This window comes from Neltuma alba, unplaced genomic scaffold (assembly GCF_004799145.2).
Source record: "Neltuma alba isolate B1F8T4 unplaced genomic scaffold, ASM479914v2 tig00011637_pilon, whole genome shotgun sequence".
Lineage (NCBI taxonomy): Eukaryota > Viridiplantae > Streptophyta > Magnoliopsida > Fabales > Fabaceae > Neltuma > Neltuma alba.
The window spans coordinates 1-25,335 of NW_021636285.1; the positions used below are offsets into that span (position 1 = coordinate 1).

The 25,335-nt window shown below is 36.7% G+C and overlaps 1 pseudogene; it reads right to left on the reverse strand.

Moving 5' to 3' along the window:
- Window positions 1–1,232: 1,232 nt before the first annotated feature.
- Window positions 1,233–25,335, reverse strand: part of LOC114715962 (uncharacterized) — a 32,330-nt pseudogene continuing 8,227 nt past the window's right edge.

The following is a 25,335-nucleotide window of genomic DNA, read 5'->3' on the forward strand; positions in this document are numbered from 1 at the left end:
ACTTTTTTTTCTTTTTAATTTTTTTGAAATAGTCCCAATGACAACTAAAACATCTCATAATAATAATACCTCAGCCACCTCCTACAAGAAAGGGAGGCCCATAATAAGTCCAAACTGTAGGAAACTAAAGGTGTCGGCAATGAATATGCTCCAGTCATTTTGTCACACAATATGGTTTAAACCCTGCTTCTTATTCCTTCTCTAGTAGCTGTATATTTTTTAATTTATTTAATCTTTATTTCTGTCTCCAATTGCGCCAGTATAATTGTAAAGATCCATTTTTAAAAAAAACTTTGTACCATTTTATTTGGAGAGAAATTAAGAACAGTACAATCATTTATGACTACATGATTTTATAATGATGTCTAGTTTTTTCCTTAATAATAAGCTTTGCTCTAGGAAAATAAAAACACAGTTGCAACAGCAATGCATACATATACACACATACATACATATATGATTTTTGTTTCATTATGAATATATTTTTGGGAGAATGACACTCAGGTCTCAAAATCAATTCAAGGCCAACAAAAAAAGTATCAAAATCAATTTAATGATATACTAAGTAGCAAGGAATTTTATTGAAAATAAATTGCAAATAGCAAATCATGTATTCAAGTTTCATAGATTATTCTAATGAGTTTCAATGGAGACTCACATATTTATAAAGAATGATTCATCTTTTAGAAAAAACAGATTTTGAAATCTAATTATCAATAATTGAACTTGTGGGATTTAAATGTCATTTTTTAAAACTTTAATTTAGTTTCCATCCAAACACCTCTTAATCATGAAAGAAATAAAAAGGGGAAAAAGAAAAGAGGCATGTGCTTATGTATCTGTTTCATTGTTTTATTTTATACAATGAATTTTTATTTGGCGATGATTAATATAGAAAATTTTGGGTAAACGTGGGTTAGAGGCCCAAAACATTAAAGATCCACAGTTTCTCTAATCTGTCGCAAAAGTAACTTTAATTTGGATTAAACGAATACTTAGCAAACCGATAATCTCGAATCAATAATCATCAATAGAAACTATAAAAGCTGTTAGAGGGGTCAGTAAAGCATTGAAAAAAAAATGAAATATTATCGTGATGAATCGATTTGACTAGCCAAAATTTGCTTGTTTACTGGCAAACGCGACCAATTGATCAAGTGCAATATTCCATAATAAAATTTACTCTTTTTTATTGATGGTGTTGTTGAGTTGAATCAATTTGATACACATTGCTAGAGATTTTCATGAGATATCCATCTCTTGAACATTGCAAGACATTCTGCAGGTTTGAACTCTGGAGCAGTATGTCCTGCGCCCCGCAATTATATATTATAATAAAAAATCCATCCAATCAATATCTTTCCTTTGATTTTAATTTGTTTCTCCAAGAAAAAAAATAGTCGATGGTGTTTTATTATCTAAAAGTAAAAAAGTGCATATATATAAATATATATTTTATACCTTGACAGTTGCAAATATCATTCGATGGAGCAAGTCCTCGTGTATCTATTGCAAAAAAAAAAAAAAAAGATCAATAATGGAATTAACTAGTCTGAGATACACACACACATATTGAAAGATTAAGAAAATATGCAGTTTTTTTTTTCTGTGTTCGAACTTAGAGAGAAATCAACATACCCGCAACTTGGGCATTGAAATGCCAAGGCCTCCAGTGATGAACAATGGAATAATTCAAAGATCTGATCCATGCTTGTGTTGATAAGAAGAAACTGTCATGTCATCATCTTCACTGATTACATTTACACACACACATATATATGTAAACAACAAATTTAAGTTTTATTATAATCAACCATATATAATTCAAAACCAACAAGATTCTTTAATTATTATATATACACACAGAGACTCAGTTAGGGAAGCAAATTGATACAAAGTAGATGAATGTAAGACCCATTTTATGGTGTAAACTACACCATAAATATGTTTTACATTTAGAATCGGAGGATATACTTATGTCCAGTCCTAAACTACTTTGGGTTAGATTTGATTTTAAATATAAGACATAGCTTACTTTACCTATCAAATTTATAAGTTTTTCCTCAAAATATTCCTATTGATTGTATATATTAAGGGGTTTCTCAACAAAGTAGTTACAAAACACATGATTATATAAGGTAATTTAGGCAGGTCATCAACTTGTATACCAGCTCAACGAATTTATTTAACATCCACAAATTAGTTATCTAGCTCCTAGATTAAACACCGAAGAAAGTAGTACCTAATAACTAAATTTCTGTTTTCAGGACAATAGAAACTAAGAAGAATATGATGGCAATGAAATGGAATGGAAAAGATATATGGAATTAAATGTGAACCTGTATATCAAAGAACGATAGCCTTCTGCACTGAGATTTGCATGAAAATGAAAGCTGCTATTGATTTCAAACTTATAAGGTATTATGATCACAACGTTTCCAATGCCTTACAGTTCCCTGCAACCCAATAAAAAAGAGACAAGAAAAACAAAAGAAAAGTGATTCAAAGGCTATATGTTATTTAATGTACGTCCTCCTGTCCTAAATATGAGAAATAATACGTAGTGCAAATTGGACTACCAATTAGATTTTATATTTAGAGTCGGTGGCAGGATTATATATAAGAGAAGGTTATAACCAACATATTACGCCAAACCTTTCGAACATGGAGTGCTTTGCGAACGCCATCATTGTTGGCCCAATATTGACAAAGATCAGCAACAATGTTGAACAATCACAGAGATTAGTGACATCAACAAGCATTATTCTTACAATAATGTTACTAGCTTTGTAAGTATGATATATGTGGAAGAATTAATGTTTATTTAAGCATTCATTCTTTAATTGTTAATCACCGATTTCATATTGGGACATTGAAACCCTGGAGATGCCTCTGAGACACCAAACACTTAATGGTGCAGTACGATAATAATTACCCGACACGTTGATGCAGTATTTCTGGCCTTCACTTTCTCAGTTAGAGATCTCTTCAAAGTATTTCTTTTGGGCATCGTTCTTAGATCATAACCGCAAAAGGCTGGTTCCAAAATCTGAATATGATCCACTTCTGCAATTAACTGAAACCAAAAAGAGAAATCGAACAACTGAATTGAAACACCCTTATGCTTATCTCTCTCTAGTTCTATAAAATATAGGGTTGGAAATTAAATTAGTTCAATAGTTGGTTAATTATATTACCTCTTGGAATGGCTGGAAATCTCTGAGACATAACAAGTTTCTGGGGTCAATGTTTCTGTAATTTCCTCTACAGTTCTGCTGTAATGACTGTTCTTGTAGAATCAATAGTTCCAATAAGTTAGTCTTTCTTAAAACAATCATTTTGACAACTTCTGTGCACTTAGAATATAACTTGTCCATCATTATGGTATTTACCTCGTAGAGTTCATCAGAGATGAGTCCCATTCCGTGAGCAACAGGGATTGCATAATTTATTTCAAGCTTTGTTGTCAATGGATTCCCCAGTATACATCCCTACACGTAATACAGGTTTAACATTTGAGTCTACTATGTGTCCTTCAACCCTTGAAATTTATAACGTTGTCTTTAATGTAAAAGAAGAAATGGAGAGAACTATGATTTGAAACCTGGATATTTATCGCGGCTGAACCCCATTTTCATTGGCTGAAGCGAGCACATGTAATGAACCATTAGGTTATGTGCATATCTATGCAAATATATATATATTATATATTATATAGAGAGAGAGAGAGAGAGAGAGAGAGTCCTTATATTATAAATTAGGAGTACTAATTGTACCGTGTGAAATTTCTTGAAACAAGGGTGGAATAGGAATGCCAGCATAAGAGTCGCCGGCTAGATTAACTTTATGTGGTAGGTATTCCAGATGATTTATGCCACTACAAATCAAAATTAATAGATGTTTCAGATTATTTGAACATTATTTATATCGTATAATAAAATGTTTTGATATAATATCACGAAATTAAGCTTTTCATATTGATCACCTTGATGATAATTAAATATGAAGTAGGTTGTTAAAAATGTACCTTTGAAGTTGAACTTCCCTTAATTGTCGCTTTGGGGTTACTCCAAAAATTAACCGAATTAATGCAATATAGTGCAAAACTCGGGTCGTTTCACTTTGAGGAGCCGAAAACGAAATTAAACCCTAGTAAATAAATGCAAGTAACCTAAACTATAAAAAGAGATTTTTGATTTTGAAAAGCTGTTAATTAAATACTACGAATCAAATTGAAATTAAAATACTTTTTTTTTTTTTTCTTTATATAAAAGTGATTGAAATAATGAAGATAAAAGAAATGAAAATGAGACACACAAATAACACTGATAAAAATCAATCCTCCAATTCAACAACGCAGGCAATCATCACTCTAAAAGATGTGGGAGTTAAAAACAATGAATTAAGAATTATAATTAAGCTTTTGATCCAACAACCGAGCCACCTCGAGTTGCCACAAAATATTTTCCTAAAATCCCAACTTACTAACTGCAACCAGAATAGTAAAATGGGATTAAGGATGCTAAAAACCAATGCTTAATTAGAACTCTTAAATCCAAAATAACAGAATTAAAGCTAGCAAGAGACTATATGATCCAAAATTCTAAGCCACCTTAGAAAATCACAATATATTAATTCCAAAATCAATACAAATGTCATAACCACAACATTATAATTGAGATCAAAACTATAAACAGCCCAATGTCAAATACTAAGCAATAATTCAGTCACAATAATCCCCAAATATAATCAGATTAAGCAATACAATTATCCCAATAATAGAAAAACTATCCTAAGACCTAGGAATTGTTAAACAATTATTGAGTAGGAAATTAAAGCAACTAAAACTCCCCTTGATCCAATTGCTAGCCTCCTGCCATTATTGTTGAATTAGAGATTTCAGAGCTCTAGCCACGCATTGCCAGAGAAATGCCACAATCAATGTTCTTTGCGGTCTGCCATGGAAGAACACTGTTCACGCCGTCGAGCTCGTGCTGCCCTCTGTTCTGCTCTCGTCTCAGTTCAAGCTGCTGTCTCTCTGTCTTGTGCTGCTGGTTCGCTCTCCCGTCGCTGATTCTCTCTGCCACCAGAAAGATTCAACGGAGAAGATGATGAATGGTCCCCTCTCTTCGTTCGCCGCCTCCAGCCGCCAGCTCTCTCCGTGTTCGTGCTCTCTCCGTTCGGCTTCGGTTCGCTCTTTTCTCCTCGCCGCGTCAGCCAGCTCTTTTGTGTGTGTGCTCCCCGCTTCGATGATGATTTATTAGGTTGGGGCAAAACGCAACGTTTTGCCCCCAACTTATTATTATTATTATTTTTTAATTTAATTTTTTTTCTTTTTTTTTCTTTTTTTTTTATTTTTTATTTTTGAATCTTCCAAGAACCTGCAAGCAAAATTCAAGGATAAGGTAGCATTAATTGTCCTTAAAAATCAATTAATCATAATTAAATCAAAACATGACAATTTTGCCCCTATAAAATAATAATTCAAAATAAAACAAAATAAATCAAAAACAATCAATTAAGGCAAAAAGGGACCAATTAAGTTGACAAAACCCATATAAAAGATACCAAAATATATAAAAATAATTGAGTTTGTCAACTCCCCCACACTTAGCCTTTTGCACTCCTGGGCAAAACTTCATTAAAGAAGAATCCAATAGAGACACTCAATGCAAGCAAACATAAAACTAACTAAGCATGAATGTGCAATTAACTCAAGCAACCTTTATTCTTAATTAATCAACAATCATAGAATACTTCAGTGCAAAGAAATTAACACAAGAAACATAGCAGGATAAAAGAAGAGAAACATAATAGAGCTCACATAGGGTACAAGTGTTTCACTCATCTCTCAAATGGGAAAAATTTCACTCAATCCACCTAGATTAGCACCTACCATAAGCTTGTAGAAATTCTAATATCTCCACCACTAACATACCTTAGACTCATGATCAAGGGGACTTGAAGGGTTGTAATGTTGGAAACAAGGCCAAATGAATGAAATGGACTAACAAGTGAAATGCATGAGTAATAAAGTATCAACTCAAAGTGAGCTAAAGTACAATCATAAACAACACCAAAGTGCAGATTTTAACCTTTTGAGACAGAAATCTTTGCTCTTCAAACCACCATGGAATGCCTTATTTCAAATTTATTCTTTTGTTGCAACTTATTTTCTCTTCTTTTTTTTTTTTTACTTTCTTTCTTTGGCTTTTCTAAACATTTTCTTCTCTTTCTTGCCTTTTTTTTTCTTTTTTTTCTATTTCTTTTTTTCTTTTTTTTTTTTTTTTTTTGCATCCAAACTCAAGAAGGCAAAGATATAGACTTTAATGATGTACTTTTCAAAATGAAAAATCAGATAACTCATGCAAAACACTTGCTTAAAAGTACTGAATGGAATGAAAGTGAAGGCTCAAAGGGGTGAACAAAGGTTAAATGAAGTGGTTTGTGTTTGGGTAAAGGGTTTAGAAATGAATGCCCCTATCATCTTCACAAACCTAGGTATTAATGCAGCTTTGAAAAAGAATCTAGACAAGTTCTAGAGGTTAACCAAAACTAGGTGAAAATCACACAAGATGAGAAAATATATGGCTCAACAATCCTTCCATCAAGGCTTTCTCCAAGATGTTTCCTCCTTAAGTATCAAGCTATGAAACAAGGTTAATAACACTGCACCAAAGGCATTCTACTATGCTAATCAACTAAGAACAGAAATCACTTAAATCAAATGCAATCAAACTCAGCCGTGCAACATTCACAAGCATTGTGCAAAAAGATTTTAAAAGAGATGCCCAAGGATTACAAAAGTCAAGAGTCAGCAACAGAGAGAAACAGCAACTCGCCCATACAGCAGTGCAGAGCACTGAGGCGAATGAAAATAGGAGGACACAGAAACTAGCAGCAAAATTCCCAAGCAAGAATCACTCTCAAATCATGCGATGCAATTCAGAAATCAACCAATAGGCAGAGAAGAGAGCAATTATAGCAGCAATACTTAGGAAACAGGAGCAAATCCAAAGGCAAATTTTTTTTTTTTTCAAAAGAAAGCTCAACAACTCAACAACAATCCCTCCCCCACACTTGATCAATACATTGTCCTCAATGTTAAGATAATGTGAAATGAAAATAGACAAATATAAATCAAGTGATCAGAAGAGATGGCAGAATCAAGAGGAAACAAAACAAACAACTACTAAACAGAAATAAACAGCTACAACTACAACTACTGGAAAAGTTCCCTCCCCCACACTTACTCCTAACTATCTCAGCAAACAGATATCACCAGCAATACAACATAAAGTAAAAGAGTAGGGTGGAAGGGAACAACCGGGTGATCAGGGAGGTCTGTGATTCTCATGGTAGTGCTTCAGTAGATGGCCGTTGACTTGTGAAGTTATACCGGTCTCCTCATCTACGAGCTCTACCGTGCCAAAGGGATATACTTTAGTAACTCTAAACGGACCTTCCCACTTGGTGACAAACTTCCCGGGCATCAGCTTCAACCGGGCTTTAAACTTTAGAACCTTGTCACCTTCATGAAACTGCTTCCTCAGAATCTGTTTGTCATGAATCATTTTCAGCTTGTCTTTGTAGATTCTGGCATTGTCGTAGGATTCAAGTCTCATCTCTTCAAGTTCCTGGAGTTGCATCTTCCGATTGATAAGTGAAGATTCGAGATCTGCATCACATGCCTTGATTGCCCAATAAGATTTGTGCTCGATCTCCATAGGTAGATGGCAAGCCTTGCCATAGAGCAACCGGAAGGGGGACATGCCTATAGGGGTCTTGTAGGCAGTCCTGTAAGCCCAAAGAGCTTCCTCAAGCCTTTCACTCCAGTCCTTACGGGATGGTTTCACGATCTTCTCAAGTATTCGTTTCACTTCCCGGTTAGAGACTTCAGCTAACCCATTCGTCTGAGGGTGATAAGGAGTGGCCAGCTTGTGATTGACTCCATGTTTAGCCAATAGAGACTTGATGGTCCTGTTGCAGAAGTGTGTTCCTTGGTCACTGATGATTGCTCTTGGAATGCCATACCTGCAAAAGATATGAGAACGTAAGAACTTGGCAACAGTAGAAGCATCATCTTTCCTAGTTGGCACTGCCTCTACCCATCTAGACACATAATCTACTGCAAGTAATATGTATGAAAATCCAAAAGACGAAGGGAAGGGACCCATAAAATCCATGCCCCACACATCAAAGATTTCACAAAAATGCATAGGTCTTAGAGGCATCTCATGCTTCCTACCCAAACTCCCAAACCTCTGACACTTATCACAAGACTTGCAGAAAGAATAAGCATCCTTAAATAGAGAAGGCCAATAAAAACCACACTCTAAAACCCTCCTAGCAGTCCTATTAGCACTAAAATGCCCCCACAAGATAAAGAATGTGCAAAGGTAAGGATAGAGTGGATCTCATTATTTGGAACACAGCGTCTGATGATCTGGTCACTGCATTGCTTCCACAGGATTGGAGCATCCCAGATATAGTATCTTGCCTCCCTCTTCAGCTTATCAATCTGAAATTTAGACATAGAAGGAGGTATAAGGTCAGTGACAAGATAATTAACTATATTAGAGTACCAAGGCTCATGAACAGCCAAGGCAAAAAGTGCAGAATCAGGAAATGAGTCAATAACAAGATCAGAAGAGTCAACTCCCTGTGTGCCTTCAGGTAACCGACTAAGGTGGTCAGCTACATGATTCTCCGCTCCAGCTCGATCTCTAATCTCGATATCAAACTCCTGTAGCAGCAAAGCCCATCTCAGCAGTCTAGGTTTAGACTGAGGCTTCTTAAATAGGTATCGAACCGCTGCATGATCTGTAAAGACAACCACTCGAGAGTTTATAAGATACTGTCTAAACTTATCCAAAGCAAAAATAATAGCAAACAGTTCCTTCTCCGTAGTGGTATAATTCACTTGAGCGGAATCAAGCGTCTTGGAGGCATATGCGATGACTCTAGACTGTTTCTCCTCCTTCTGTCCAAGCATGGCACCTACTGCAAAGTTAGAAGCATCACAAGACAACTCAAAATGTAAATTCCAGTTAGGTGCAGTGAGAATAGGAGGTGAAACAAGCATAGATTTCAAAGTGTCAAAAGCATGTCTACACTTATCATCAAATTTAAATTCAGTATCCTTTTTCAATAAGGTAGAAAGAGGCAGAGCAACTTTACTAAAATCCTTAATAAAGCGCCGATAGAAACCTGCATGTCCTAAGAAAGACCTCAAATCCTTTAAACAAGTAGGATAAGGAAGGGATGAAATAACTTCAATTTTGGCCCTATCAACCTCAATCCCCTTTTGAGAGATGAGGTGACCTAAGACTATCCCTTTATCAACCATGAAATGACACTTTTCAAAGTTTAAAACCAATTTCTTATCAATACACCTCTCAAGAGCCTGCTCTAGGCTATTCAAGCACTCATCAAAACTCTCACCATAAACAGTGAAGTCATCCATAAAAACTTCCATGTTTTGCTCTAGAAGATCACTAAATATCGCCATCATGCACCTTTGAAAGGTGCCTGGAGCGTTACACAACCCAAATGGCATCCTTCGATAAGCAAAGGTACCAAAAGGGCATGTGAAGGTAGTCTTGTCCTGATCTTCAGGAGCGATAGGTACCTGAAAATAGCCAGAAAAACCGTCAAGAAAACAATAGTGAGACTTTCCTGAAATTCTTTCCAACATCTGATCTATAAAAGGTAATGGAAAGTGGTCCTTTCTCGTAGCATCATTCAACTTCCTATAGTCTATACACACTCTCCAAGCATTTTGAACCCTAGTTGGAATCAGTTCATCATTTTCATTTCTCACTACTGTGATACCGCTCTTCTTTGGTACTACTTGTACCGGACTTACCCACTCACTGTCTGATATGGGATAGATGATCCCAGCACTCAACAACTTTGAGACTTCCTTCTTAACCACATCCAGAATGAGAGGATTCAGTCTCCTCTGTGGTTGCCTAACTGGCTTGGACCCTTCATTCAAAAGGATCCTGTGTGTGCAAACTGAGGGATTAATCCTGGAATATCCCCTAAAGACCATCCTATAGCCCCTTTATGACTCTTCAATACAGAAATCAATCTTTCTTCTTCAGAACTACTCAAAGAACTGGAAATAATAACAGGCAATTTAAAATCAGCAGCAAGAAAGACATATTTCAAATTAGAGGGGAGGGGTTTCAGTTCTAAATCAGGAGGTTGCACAACAGAAGGAACTAATTCTTTTATGTCAAGTGCATTCAATGCAAGTGGCATGTCCATATGGCTTAGGGAAGGAGATATAAGCTCATCATGATGTGTATGTCCTCCACTTCCCAACTCAGTGCCATTCTTGGATGACCTACAAAAAGAAAGATCGGTATCAATTTTATCAACAGAAACATCAAGTAAATCACAAGAAAGAGTGGGATTAGAAGTGACTAAGTCAGTAGCAAGCTTGTTGCTAGCCTCTTCTAATGTTCCAGCACCACTCAAAGGAGAAGCTACCGGTGTAGCTTGTGTAACAGCTCCTTTATCATCAGTACCTGCAGAATCAACAAACTCGCCTTTCTCAAGGCTATCATCAAGTGTAATGTTCAAGGCAGAATCACAGTTAAGACAAGATGATGCATCAAAATCATGAGAGATGGAAAGGAGGTGATCAACTTCTAAACAGTTAACACACACCACGTCACCATAACATGAGCAAAAAGAAGAAGAATGAGGGGTAGATAAACAAGTAAATGCATCATCATGCTCAACAATCTCACCATACCAGTCATGTTCATGCATCTCAGATTCATGCAAATCATCAACATCATTAACAGCACAATCAATCAAATTAACACCCAAGTAAGAGCAATCTGCATAACCTTGACTCATAGCATCAGAAATGTTGAAGGTAATCTGTTGGTCCCCAAAACCCATGGTAATGACCCCGTCTTTCACATTAATTATGGTTTGGGCTGTTCTAAGAAAAGGTCTTCCTAGAATCAAAGTGCTATCGGCTTTAATCTCATCAGTCATATCTAGCACATAAAAGTCAGCTGGGAACACAAGACCCTTCACTTGCACAAGAACATCCTCAAGAAAGCCCTTAGGATGTCTCACAGTCCTATCAGCTAGACCTAGCACAACACTGGTGTCTTTCAAGGCATGAATACCCAAACTCTCATAGACAGAGGTAGGCATAACATTTATGGCTGCACCTAAGTCTAGTAAGGCATGTGAAATGTTTGTTTTGCCTATGGTACAGGGAATAGTGTAGGAACCCGGGTCTTTACACTTAATAGGCAGCTGTGGCTTGAAGATAGCACTAACACTAGACCCCAGTTGGATTCTCTCACTATGCCTATACTTCCTCTTGTTTGTACATAGATCTTTCAGAAACTTAGCACACTTAGGCATCTTCTTAATCAAATCAAGTAATGGCACATTAACCTCAAGTTTGCTAAACATTTCAAAAAGCTCATCATTATCTTTCTTTTCAACAACTTTCTTACTCATGAGATATGAATGAGGAAAAGGCAAGTCAGAAATATTTACCTCATCACCTTTGGAAGATGATCCTTTCTCTATTGGCTCTTTGGATTGAATGGAGGTCTCTTGAGTGGCCTTGGGAATGTCTTGAGTGGTTTTAGAAGGAGGAGACTCAACTTCTATCTCTTCATCAACCGGTTCTTCACCCTCTTCATCATCTTTGAATTGCACTGTCTTAGCACCAATTTCCTTACCGCTTCTCAATGTAATTGCATTCAAAGATTTAGGATTTATCACCGTGTTGGAAGGCATTGAACCACTAGCCTTAGCTTGCTGTTCACTCACACCATTTGACAACTTAGTGACATAAGAAGTCAAATTAGAGGTTCTAGTTTCCCATTGCTCCATCCTATTCTCTAGGGCTGCAAATCTAGCTTCAGATTTAGCTTCAGACTTAGATATGTGCTCAGTCATTGCCTCAATGCCCTTGAGTATTCGAGAGAACCGCTCATCATCCTTAGACTGTGATTGCTGTGGGGTAGACATGGCTCTAGAAGATTCTCCTTGTAACCCTCCATAGTAAGATTGCCCTTGAGGAACCATATTCCCTTGAAACCCTTCTTGAACCTGCCTATTGTCACCTCCTCCCCATCGGAAATTTGGATGAGCTTTCCATCCTTCATTATATGTGTTTGAGTATGGGTTCCATTGCTTGGATTGATTGGCCCTTCCTTGATACATGGCAGAAACTTCCTCATATCTATGAGGGCAAGCAGCAGAGATGTGCATAACAGAATTACAATGCTCACAACTAGGTGCAGTCATCTCCATAGAATTAGGAGTCCGAGTGTCAGTAGGGGGAGTGTGAGATGCAAGCTTATTCAACTGTGTAGTCAAAGCAGCAATTTGAGAAGTGAATGTGTCCAATTGAGGAATGTGGACTGAAGAAGGATTAGCATGCACTGCATTGATATTTTTAGACTCCCTGATGCTATACTGTTGATGGTTCAATGCCATTTTCTTGATAAGTTCCCATGCCTCCTCAGCAGTTAAATCAATAAGAGAACCCCCAGAAGCAGCATCCAACATCCCCTTATCTTGGGTCTTAAGTCCATCATAAAAGTATTGGACTAACTGCTCATCTGGAATCTGATGGTGTGGACATCTAGAAAGCAAGTCCTGAAAACGGTTCCAGTAGTCATAAAGTGACTCATCATAATCTTGCTTTGCAGAGTAGATTTCTTTTCTCAATGTGGAAGTCCGGGAAGCAGGGAAATACTTCTCCAAGAATGCTTTTCTGAGGTTGTTCCAGTTATGGTAGGCATCTGCCATATAACTAGGCAAGCTCATGTACCATTCTCGTGCTTTGCCCTCCAGAGATAAGTGGAATACCTTCCAAAGAACCTCATCCAGATCAGCCCCAACCGGCTTCATGCTAGCACATACCATAGAGAGAGATTTCAGATGTTTGTACGGGTCCTCACCTGTCAAACCATAAAATTTAGGCAAATTATTAAGCAGTGGACCTTTAATCTCAAAATTAACATCAACATTAGGGCATGCAACATTAAAAGGATCATAATTTGCATCAGAAGTAGTGGCTTCCCTAATAGTTCTTCTTCTAGGGTTATCTCCATTATTCTCTCCTATTCTGTCATGCTCCCCATTATGTCCATTGCCCCCTCTCTCATTACCACCATTGTTGTTACCATTAGGATTATTAACTGTTTCCATTATGTCACCTAAGTCAACCACCAAATCTAGATCAGTTAAATTGTCTAGTTCAACCTCACTAGTCCTTTCTACCCTTGAGTCTTGTCTAACTTCTCTTAAAGAACTTTGAAGCTCAAGATTGGAAGGAACTAGGGTTTTAGACCTACCCTTTCTTGGCATAAACAATCAATCAACCAGAAGCAATAAAAAAAAAAACAGATGAATGCAATGCAATGCAAGTGTATGCGTATGAGAATGAAAAATGCAATGAATGAAAAATCAAGATATTTAGTTGTATTTTTAAATTTTTTTTTTATGCAAAGAAGAAGAAAAAAAAAAAATGCTATGAAAAATCAATAGAAACAAATGCAAACTACTAAAGAAAATGCAAAAACTAACAAAAATGAAAACTAAAAAGGCTCAACAAATGAACCCCAATCAAGGCTACTTGACACTTAATTACTAGGAACCAATTTCTTGGCTCCCCGGCAACGGCGCCACTTGAAGTTGAACTTCCCTTAATTGTCGCTTTGGGGTTACTCCAAAAATTAACCGAATTAATGCAATATAGTGCAAAACTCGGGTCGTTTCACTTTGAGGAGCCGAAAACGAAATTAAACCCTAGTAAATAAATGCAAGTAACCTAAATATAAAAAGAGATTTTTGATTTTGAAAAGCTGTTAATTAAATACTACGAATCAAATTGAAATTAAAATACTTTTTTTTTTTTTTTTATATAAAAGATGATTGAAATAACTGAAATAAAAGAAATGAAAATGAGACACACAAATAACACTGATAAAAATCAATCCTCCAATTCAACAACGCAGGCAATCATCACTCTAAAAGATGTGGGAGTTAAAAACAATGAATTAAGAATTATAATTAAGCTTTTGATCCAACAACCGAGCCACCTCGAGTTGCCACAAAATATTTTCCTAAAATCCCAACTTACTAACTGCAACCAGAATAGTAAAATGGGATTAAGGATGCTAAAAACCAATGCTTAATTAGAACTCTTAAATCCAAAATAACAGAATTAAAGCTAGCAAGAGACTATATGATCCAAAATTCTAAGCCACCTTAGAAAATCACAATATATTAATTCCAAAATCAATACAAATGTCATAACCACAACATTATAATTGAGATCAAAACTATAAACAGCCCAATGTCAAATACTAAGCAATAATTCAGTCACAATAATCCCTAAATATAATCAGATTAAGCAATACAATTATCTCAATAATTAGAAAAACTATCCTAAGACCTAGGAATTGTTAAACAATTATTGAGTAGGAAATTAAAGCAACTAAAACTCCCCCTTGATGATCTAAGCTCCTGCCATTATTGTTGAATTAGAAGATTTCAGAGCTCTAGCCACGCATAGTCACGAAAATGCCACAATCAATGTTCTTTTGCGGTCTGCCATGGAAGAACACTGTTCACGCCGTCGAGCTCGTGCTGCCCTGTTCTGCTCGCGTCTCAGTTCAAGCTGCTGTCTCTCTGTTCTGTTGTGCTGCTGGTTCGCGTCTCCCGTCGCTGATTCTCTCTGCCACCAGAAAGATTCAACGGAGAAGATGATGAATGGTCCCCTCTCTTCGTTCGCCGCCTCCAGCCGCCAGCTCTCTCCGTGTTCGTGCTCTCTCCGTTCGGCTTCGGTTCGCTCTCTTTTCTCCTCGCCGCCGTCAGCCAGCTCTGTTTCGTGTGTGTGTGTTTCATCCCCGTGTCTTCGGCCAGCTGATGATGGTTATTAGGTTGGGGCAAAACGCAACGTTTTGCCCCCAACTTATTATTATTATTATTTTTTAATTTAATTTTCTTTTCTTTTTTTTCTTTTATTTTTTTATTTTTTTATTTTTGAATCTTCCAAGAACCTGCAAGCAAAATTCAAGGATAAGGTAGCATTAATTGTCCTTAAAAATCAATTAATCATAATTAAATCAAAACATGACAATTTTGCCCCTATAAAATAATAATTCAAAATAAAACAAAATAAATCAAAGAACAATCAATTAAGGCAAAAAGGGACCAATTAAGTTGACAAAACCCATATAAAAGATACCAAAATATATAAAAATAATTGAGTTTGTCAACCTTCCTCAAAAATTTGTGGGCGTGATGAATTAATGTCCAGTCACTAACAATTGCTTCGGCTTTGGTGTAACTGAAACCTGCTCCCACAGGTAAGTCTACAAACACAATACTGCTTGCCTGATCAAGTAAAACATTTATATATACTACCTTAATATAAGAGTTGATTAATTAAAAAAAATAGTTAAGTAGGTTATTTTTAATAAATATGTATTATTTTTCTTAGAATACGTACCCTTGCTAATCAAATGTATTAGCTAGAATTATTATTTGATAAAATATTTAACATGTGCAACTATACAAGGACTATCTTGAGAAAAATGGATAAATGTGAAAAACAAAGTAGATTAAAGTCTTATATTTAGAACCAAATTGAATGTTGAACTAGTTTTTATATTAAGGACTTGATGTAATATATACCATGTATTATCAATTTGTTACATATACGATAAGTATTGCTATTTTCATATTCAAACTGTAGATTTTTAATCAATCCAATCTTGTCGGGAAGATTTTCAATTTTGAAGTTGACATTATTCCACTCATTCTAGGGAATTTACTTGTCACGAAAATATATACAGCGACTACGACAACTCTGTTTATGCTTTCATAGTTGTCAGGAATTTTAATATATTAGGCCCTTGACAATTAACACAAGACTTCTGCCGAATCTCTTATGAACATGAATTAACGAAAATATTGAAGAGAAAAAATCAAACCGAGCAATGGGATCCAGAACATACATGTTAGCAAGCTTGGTAATGCCTAAAAATTAATCTAATTAAAAGCAAGTTAGGAATTAATGTACTACATCTATCTAACCTTAGTCCATGATTGTGGCCTCAAGACTAAGCTAGGCAAGCTCCCATTGTATTGTTGGTTTATAAATGCAAGTGGACCTATGTATATTAACATATAATAAAAAAACAAATATTACAGATCATTTTGTGGGAAAACAAAAGGACTTGAGATCGATCAACCCAATTTATTAGATGAATATATGGAGGACAACAGATTAAGGTTGAATTTAGAGAGAAATGAAGATATGCTTACCTATTTCAAAGGCAAGGCCCATCAAAGAAGAGCACCCAGGACCCCCAGATAGCCAAAGAAGGAGAGGATCATCTTCAGGATTGTTTTCGGACTTAATAAAATAATAGAAAGCTTGCACTTCTTCTGATTCCCCAACTCCGACATACCTGACCAATTACTCATTATATTACAAAACCAATCTTCTTCATCTAATGAAGCTGATAAATCACTAAAGATCGAGAAGGAGATGAATAAATGAGATACCCAGTTTCAAGTTGAAAGGGAAGGGGTCCATCGAAACCAGGAAGAAACTCTACTGTTGAAGCCGAAGCCATGGCGGGTCGAGACCCAAATCTGTAAAAGGACCACAAACAGAAGCAACACAATCTGGTAATTATAACCATATAACATAGATGCACTGTGGTTTGAGCTCATTATTAGCCTCGCCCTTGTTGTGATGAAAGGCCTCTATATCTGTATATCCATTTTCCTTCTGAGTCTCTCTCTCTCTACATGTGTGTCTATATATATATATATAGAGAGAGAGGACGGTCCGACCGGCCGGACTGCTGACCGGACACCCTTCGGCTCGGTCCAGGTGGAAAACTCATTCCAAAGGTTAGGCCGAATCTGCTCGGCATTGGGCCGCTATCAAGCCATTAACCGTTAAAAACCAGGGAACCGGAGCGGCTAACTGAAAACCGTCCGGCCAGAACCAGTCCAAACTTCCACCTCCAGAATCCACTTGCAACTTCCGTCGGCGAAAATCCAACACCTCAAAACTGGTTTGGAAACATTGATCACATGTCCCCAATACCCATTCTTTTCTCTGTCATGGGTATGGAGAAGAGAAGGAAGAGAAGAAGAGCATAAAGAAGAGAAGGAAGAAGAAGAAAGAAGAGGAAGAAGAAGAATGTCTCACGACATTAACACTGATTATATCCAAAACTATCAGATCAGCAACAAAAAAAATGAACAAGATGATAGACTGGAGAAGAAAAAAAAATAATGAGCATCGTCTTTTAGCTGGTATGAAGTTCAAAGCATTATGAAACGCTGGAGCTTGAGAAGCTGAGAGAGTTTGAATACCCATATTGCTGTTAGACTCTTTAATTTTTATTTTGAAAAGATAAAAATTGCCCTAATTTTCATTTATCTCCACCGTCTATCAATTTAATCTCGTTTTCTACTTTTTTTTTTCAACGGCCAACACATTCCCGATACTGAACACAGAGGACTTGTAACTATAGCATCTAGTGTACTAGCTACTAGGCATCACATGATGTACCGCAAAGGAGCAAAATAATCCCTTATTTTTTAAATTGCTTAATATGTGCAAATTATGAAATTGATTTAATTTCGGATAGAAAAATTGATTCTATAAGTGTCCATATATATTCTACCATAAATATTTTTTTATATTTGTATGCATATAATATTATGTTTAATTTAATTATTATATTAGCGGTTTAACCAGACAGTCTAACCGATCTAACTGTTTAAATTATGATCTATTAGTCTTTCCAATTTTATATCCGGTCTGATTTTTAAAACATTGATATATATCATAGACATGAAAAGGCGAGTGGTTCTAAATCCAATGTATATTTTTACTGTACACGCATGTCTTGCCTCCTTATGTTATACTCTTCCGGTCCTTAATATAGGACTTAATTGTTGAGTTAATTTTAGTCCTAAATATAATATTTATTTATCATATTTATTAATTTTTTTAAATTATCCCTATAGATACTCCATCAACTATAATCAAGTAGAAGAGGGAGGATATTAAGGAAGATGATTATGGTGTTTTAGGAAAAACATGTCATATTTCTTATAATTAACTAACTTACCTAACTTCCTTAACCTAATCAAATTAGTTAAATAGGTCTTATGTTAAGGACCGGAGGAGTAATTCTTATGTCCTTTTTTAATTTCTTATATTATTTAATTTCTTTTATTCTTTTCCCATCATGCCAAACAACAATGTATTAGGATTTGTTTGATATTAACATTTGGTATACCAAAAAATTAATGGAAAAATTGCAAAGAACGACTACTAGAGGAAAATAATTAATGACAATAAAGAACCATGCATGCATTTGTGAAATGATAGACGATGATCAAAGTTTTTTTTTTAAAAAAAATAAATGGATGAAAACACTTGACCTTACATAATTGGCAATATTTCAGTTGCAAATAAATCAAGATAGTTCAATTATATATCATGGGAGCTTATTAGTTGTAAACATTAGAAAATTAGTCGCACATAGATTATAAGTTATATAGAAGCTTTGTAAAGCCTGAAAATTGGATTCGCAAATCTCTAAATCTCATCTGTAAAATTAAAAAAAGATTAATAAAAAATGATAGAGGTCCTTTTTTTTACCAATCAAATCACCTCGTATTTAAAAGTTATATATATAAAATTGGATATTTGACTTAATCTTGGTTCGAGTCAAACTTAAGATTTGTAGAGAAGTTGTTTTGATAATAATACTTTTTAACTCAAAAGGGAAAATTATTGCACAATTTACCCCTCTCGTATAATAACACTATTATTTAGTTTTATTTATATACATCAGTTTGTTTTTTATTTCACAAATATTTACTTGAGGACACTCAAATTATTTCCAGGCTTTTTAGGGCACGTTTAGATTGCCATATGAAGCTGTAAAAGTACCTTGGAGTCTATGAAACTAAGATTTGGAGCTTATTTGGATATTATGAGTTGTTTGGGTGGGCTTTTACCCCAACCAACTTTTGGAGCAAAAGTTGGTTGCTTTCAAAGCTAACAAAAGAGTTTTTGGCTTCAAGAATGTGGAGAGAGAAAATGGAGAGAGAAGAAAGATGAGAGATGAGTGTCTTAAGGTGGATTCTATTTTGCTTCAATAAAAACAAAAAAATTATTCAAAAAATAATAATAATTATATACTCCTTTTGTTCTATTTATAAGGTGAAAAGAGAAATTTTTTTAATCTTATTTATAAGTCATTTTATTAAATTTTTGGCATGAATGTATAATTTTATTATTCATTTACTATAGTGCAAATAAATTTTTTTTAAAGTGTATATATTAAATAAGGGTAAATTAAAAAATTATTATATTTTAATAGAGAGTTAATGCAGTTTAAAATTTTTTTTTATCTATATGAAATAAGCTGAAAGTAACATAATTGCTGTCAAAGACCGAGTCTTTTGGAGTAAGGAAAACCAAGCCGTCTTTTTTTCTCTCATTCAGATGACGATGGGAATGGGAGGCCGCCTTACTAATGAGGATGATGAGAACAGTGCTCCAATTAAGAAAAAGGTGAGACATGCCATGAAAGAGGCTTCGGATGCAAGTTTTACTCCAGGTCTCTCGTTCAAAGACAAACTCATGGGGATAGAGGAAGAACCATTGCAGTAGGATAGGAAAGGCAGGAAGGTTGTTAATGATGCATGGAACGAATATATTGCAAGTTTGAAAAGCTTCTTCGTACAGGGAGAGAATGTGGATCAAGAAGACTCTGATGACGAAGACTGCCCTGCGTTTAGGGTCACTTAAGAAGAGCATGAGTTGTTGTGTGCTCCTTGGAAAAAATTCTTGATCATTAAACTACTGAGGAAATCAATCCCCCTGAGAGGAGTGCGAAACAGCCTGGCTCACATATGGAAGACCACTGAACCGTTTACAACTCGGGACCTTGATAATGATTTCTTTGTTGTCTCATTTGAGGATGAGGATGACATGAACTATATCTACCAGGAAGGCCCTTGGATGGTGGCAGATAGATACCTTATAGTTCAACGATGGAGACCAAATTTTGGACCCATAGTGCACTGAAGCTCAGATGAAAATTGCTGCGTGGGTTAGAATCCCGCTTCTATCACTTGAATTCTTCAACACTGCTAGTTTGAAATGAATGGGATCCATGCCTGGTTGCACATTGAAAATTGATCAAATAACTCATACTAGTAAGCGAGGTAGATATGCTCGATTATGAGTTGAGATCGATCTCCAAAAGTGTCTTAAATCGGCCATCAAGATCTTTGGTAAAAGAAGAATTATTGGGTATGAAGGTCTTCATCTTATATGTTTTCTTTGTGGAAAATACAGTCATCACAAGGAGGACTATCAGGAAAATGAAAGTCATAAGGAAAATGCAGTAAAAGTGGCAACAAAAAATAGACCCAGGATTGTACTACGAACCATGACGGCATGAGGAACCAACCACCAGAAGGAACCAAGGAACAGAAAGAACCGAAGGCCAAGAGTCAAACCAATGAATCCCAAAAGCAAAGAAGAGAAATGGAAGAGGCCAAAGAAGTTGCCGGTGACGGTGATGCGGCAGCCGTGCCGGGGCTTGGGGTATGGAATTTGGTGCAATGGCCTTCACAATGCCGATTTGGAAACTCCAGGAAATTAGGGGGATACAATTATGGCATGAAAACTTTCAACGAAATAGGAAAGAGAATCAAGCACAATGTGATCCGCGAGCTAGCGTTAACGAAGAATCTCATACTGAGATGGGGAATCCTTACAAGGGACGCGTCAATCCTAGACACTTCTGTGGCATGGGGAGAGAATATATTAAACAACAGAAATGGGTCCCAGTGGGGTCCTTAAAGCTGCCACCACAAGAGGAAGAGGGGAAGGGAAAAGAGCCTACTTATTATGAGAAACCAAATTGTGATAAGACAAGACCATCTGAAGTAGTTAAGCCCACTAGCAATTTCTTAAGATCATCTAATCCTTTTGCTCCTCTTGATGAAATGACCAACGAATTTGGGCCTGAAGTAGCTACAAATGAACAATTCAAGAACCCAAAGCCAAATGAGACAAATGAAGAAATAGTGATGAAGGATTGTCACGAGAACGGGGAGAACAACTCACATCACATATACTTGACACCGTTCAAGCAGCTGCGATAAGTGACGGAGTCTTCCAACGCAACTCAAGTTCTGGTGGCTTCGACCTAGGACTCTCCTCTCTCTTTACCGGGGCCTATAAGCAATGCAACCTATCTAAGTGATGCTTAGTGAATTGCATCTTTTGGAACTGTCGGAGGATTGGGTCTAAAGCACTTCCAAGCCTTGTCCGAGAAATTCAAAGACGATATAATCTTGATGTCTTTGCTCTCTTTGAAACCAAGGCAAGCGATGAGAAAGCACACTAAAGAAGCTCCAATATAGGGTTCACTACTGTTGAGATCATTGAAGCCAATGGTTTTAAGGGTGGAATTTGGGTTCTGAGGAATGAAGGAGACTTTAAAATCTCTGTCATTGAAAAATTCGAACAGGGCATCCACGTAGTTGCTGATAATGGAGAGATCAAGTTTTTCATCACTTCAGTTTATGGAAGTCCAAACCCCATTATTTGCAGAAGGTTGTGGTCTAAATTACGTGAAATCCAGCCTGATGAAAGATGGCCATGGATCATTGGAGGAGACTTTAATACAACCCTCTATGCTAATGAATGACACTCCACAGCTCTCCATCCTAGCACTGTAACCGTGATTTTGGTATTTGGTTTAAAGACATGGAGCTAATGGATCTGGGTTGCAATGGGTCGTTTTACACTTGGAAAAGAGATGGTTGTGAAAGTAGAATTGACCAGGTTCTAGCCAATAACCAGCTCGTGAATGTTTTTCCCAATGTCTCTATAAAGCATCTTCCTTGGTTTGAGTCTGATCATAGGCCTATCCTGTTTCAATCCAAAATAGAAAGGCCAAGAAACTCAGTTGAGCGCCTTTTTCGCATGATAGCTTCGTCAGTCCTTCATGATGACTTTGCAAGATTGGTGAAGGAGTCTTGGAACCTAAGTGACGAGTGGAGGAAAAATGTGCAGAACTTTACAGCCAATGTGAATGGTTAGAAGCATGATGTCTACAGTCACTTGGGTCGAAAAAAAAGGCACCTTATGGGATGTCTTGAGGGAATCACTCAGTCTATTCAACATTGAGAGTGATCTTCCTCACTTGATCGACTTCAACGAGATTTATGACTTGAACTTGAAGATGTTTTGATCTAAGAAAACCTCCTTTGGGCATAGAAAGCTAGGTGTAATTGGTACTCTCTAGGAGACCAAAATACCAGCTATTACCACGATCGGGCTAACAACAGGAGATGACGAAATAGAATGGTGGCAATAAAAAATGAAAGTGGTAATTAGACTGATGATGTTGACGAAATCAAGAAAGAAGCTACGAGCTTCTTTATTAATCTATTCACTCATGTTAGTGATGAAACTTGCCACCTTAATTGTCTAGTGACTTTTCCCCACCTAGAAGATCATTTGAATAAAATAAGTGCAGAAATCTCCAGTGAAGAAATCAAGTTGGCTATTTTCAACATGGGGGCATTGAAGTCGCTGGGCCCGGACGAATTAAACGCTCTGTTTTTTCAAAGCCAATGGGAAGTGTTAGGCGCCTCTGTTGTCAATATGGTAAAACAAGCTTTTGTGAAACTAGCTTTGGTTAATAATATAAACCAAATTTTATCATTCTCATCCTGAAGAAGGAAAATCCTGAAACCATTAAAGATTTTCGGCCAATCAGTTTGTGCAATGTAATCTATAAAGCGATTACTAAGGTTGTGGCCAACAGAATAAAACACTTTCTCTTGTATGTTATCTTCCCTAATCAATGTGGCTTTATCCCTGGCAGAACTAGCTTAGCTACATTATCGTGGCTCAAGAGGTTATCCACTTAATGAGAAAGATAAAAAGGAAGAAAGGCTTTATGGCAATCAAAATTGATTTAGAAAAGGCCTATGACCTTATTAGATGGGACTTCCTGATGACTTGTCTAGAAGAACTTCATCTCCCCAATACAATAATTAATGTGATCCAAGCTTGTATCTCCTCCCCCACCATGCAAATTTTATGGGAGGGGAGTAAGGCAGAGGAATTTTTCCCCTCGCGTGGACTTCACTAGGGAGATCCTATTTCTCCCTACCTCTTTGTAATTTGTATGGAGAAGTTAGCACATCTCATTCAAACAGAGGTTGATAAGGGAAATTGGAAGCCTATTAAACTGAGTAAGGAAGGCCCTCCTATCTCTCATTTGTTTTTTTACTCATGATCTGTTGATTTTTGCAGAAGCAAATTTAGACCTGGTGGAAGTTATTAAGAGCTGCCTAAATAATTTTTGCAATGCTTCAGGACAAAAAGTCAGTAACAGCAAGACTAGAGTGTTCTTCTCCAAGAATATTAATCATACCAGAACCGAGCAACTAAGTGAAGAATTGGGCTTTACCTCTACCGGAGACTTGGAAACATACCTCAGCATTCTGTTGCATCATGACCGGGTCACAAAAGGGATGTATCAATTTATTATTGAAAAAATTAAATCTAGATTAAGTAACTAGAAAATTAATAAACTCTCTCTTGCAGGAAGGGACACGTTGGTAAAAGCAGTCATTGTAGCAATACCAAATTATACTATGCCGACAGTTGATCTTCCAATTAGCACCTCTGAGACCATTAAAAAAAAAAGGCTTGGGACTTTCTTTGGGGGTCAACAGAGGAGAAACGCAAGATGCATCCTCTTGCTTGGAGCTCTGTGTGTGAAGAAAAGCAAAAGGGAGGCTTGGGCATGAGACATATAAAACACCAAAATAAGGCCTTCTTCATGAAGCTTGGCTGGGGGCTAGTGAAGGACCGTGACTCACTCTGGGTTAAGGTACTTCGAGGAAAATATGGATGTGGGGATGATATTATCCCAAACATTAGCTCTCAAAAGCTAGGCTCGAATGCATGGCAAGGAATTAAGAAGAACTAGAATTATGTCAAAGACGGTCTGTAACAAGCCCAAGATAGAAACGAAAATGCTTGCTTTCGTTGGAAATGAGAAAAGCATGGTCAGTTCAAAATAAAGTCTACTTACAAGTCCCTTAATACAGAAAATGGAACCCCCCTCAAGCATTTGGATGAATATTTGGAAGTTGAAAATCCCGTAACTTTGTCGGATGTTCGCTTGGCTCATGGCCCATGAAAGATTAATGATAAACCAGCTTAAGTGGAAGAGAGGTCTTCACCCTGATGGCTTTTGTAGCAGGTGCAACTCCCAAATGGAAGAGGCAATGTATGCATTACGTGACTGTTCGCATGTGAGAGGGCTATGGGAGTCAATAGTAAGACCAGAGTACCACACCCACTTCTTCTCGACTTAGATGGACGAATGGCTTTGGATGAATCTTACCAAGCAAGTGGGCCATGGCAGCAACTACTAGAAAGGATTGTTTGTGATCCTGTTCTGGCTCCTATGGCGAGCAAGAAATGAAAGTTACCACTCAGGTATAACCATACCCTTCGATAAAATTATGATCAGAGCAAGTGGCATCATGAGCTGCATGATTTCTATGTCCAAGAAACTTATTGATGTCAACTTGGGGGCACACATTCGACGATTACAAAGCATTAATGGATCCAATAATAGAAAAAGGACCTCTGTTGAAGTTGATGGCGCCTTCTCATACAGAACAAACGCCGCTGCTTGTGGAGGGATTATTAAGGACTGGAACCATGATCTTGCCAAAGGATTTCTCCTCAAATTAGACGTTACTGATAATCTTGCAACAGAACTTTGGGACTGCTTAATGGGTCTCAAAAGGGCCTGGGACTGTGGCTACAGGGACATAATTCTTTAGAGTGATTCTGCAGAAGCCTTGGGCTGAATGGCTGATTGAAGGAGAGGCAAATGGTATGCATGTAGATTAGTCGTTGATTCAGGAGATCAAAGGAATAATGATGAGAGAATGGCAAGTGGAACTACAGCAAATTGATCAAGATAAAAACCGTGACGCAGATAAGTTGGCCAAGATAGCTCTTAGCATCAGTCAAGATTTTCAAATCTTGGATCCTGTGATGCTGGAGGCTACACTCCAAACGAACAACTTAAGTGCCTTTTAGTTTTGTTTTTCTCTTTCTGTCCTGTTAAAAAAAAAAAGCTGAAAGTACCTTATAAATATGATCAGAAGAGTATATTTATAAAAGTATCCAAAAAAAAAGAAAAAATAATAATAAATTTAGAGAAAATTAGA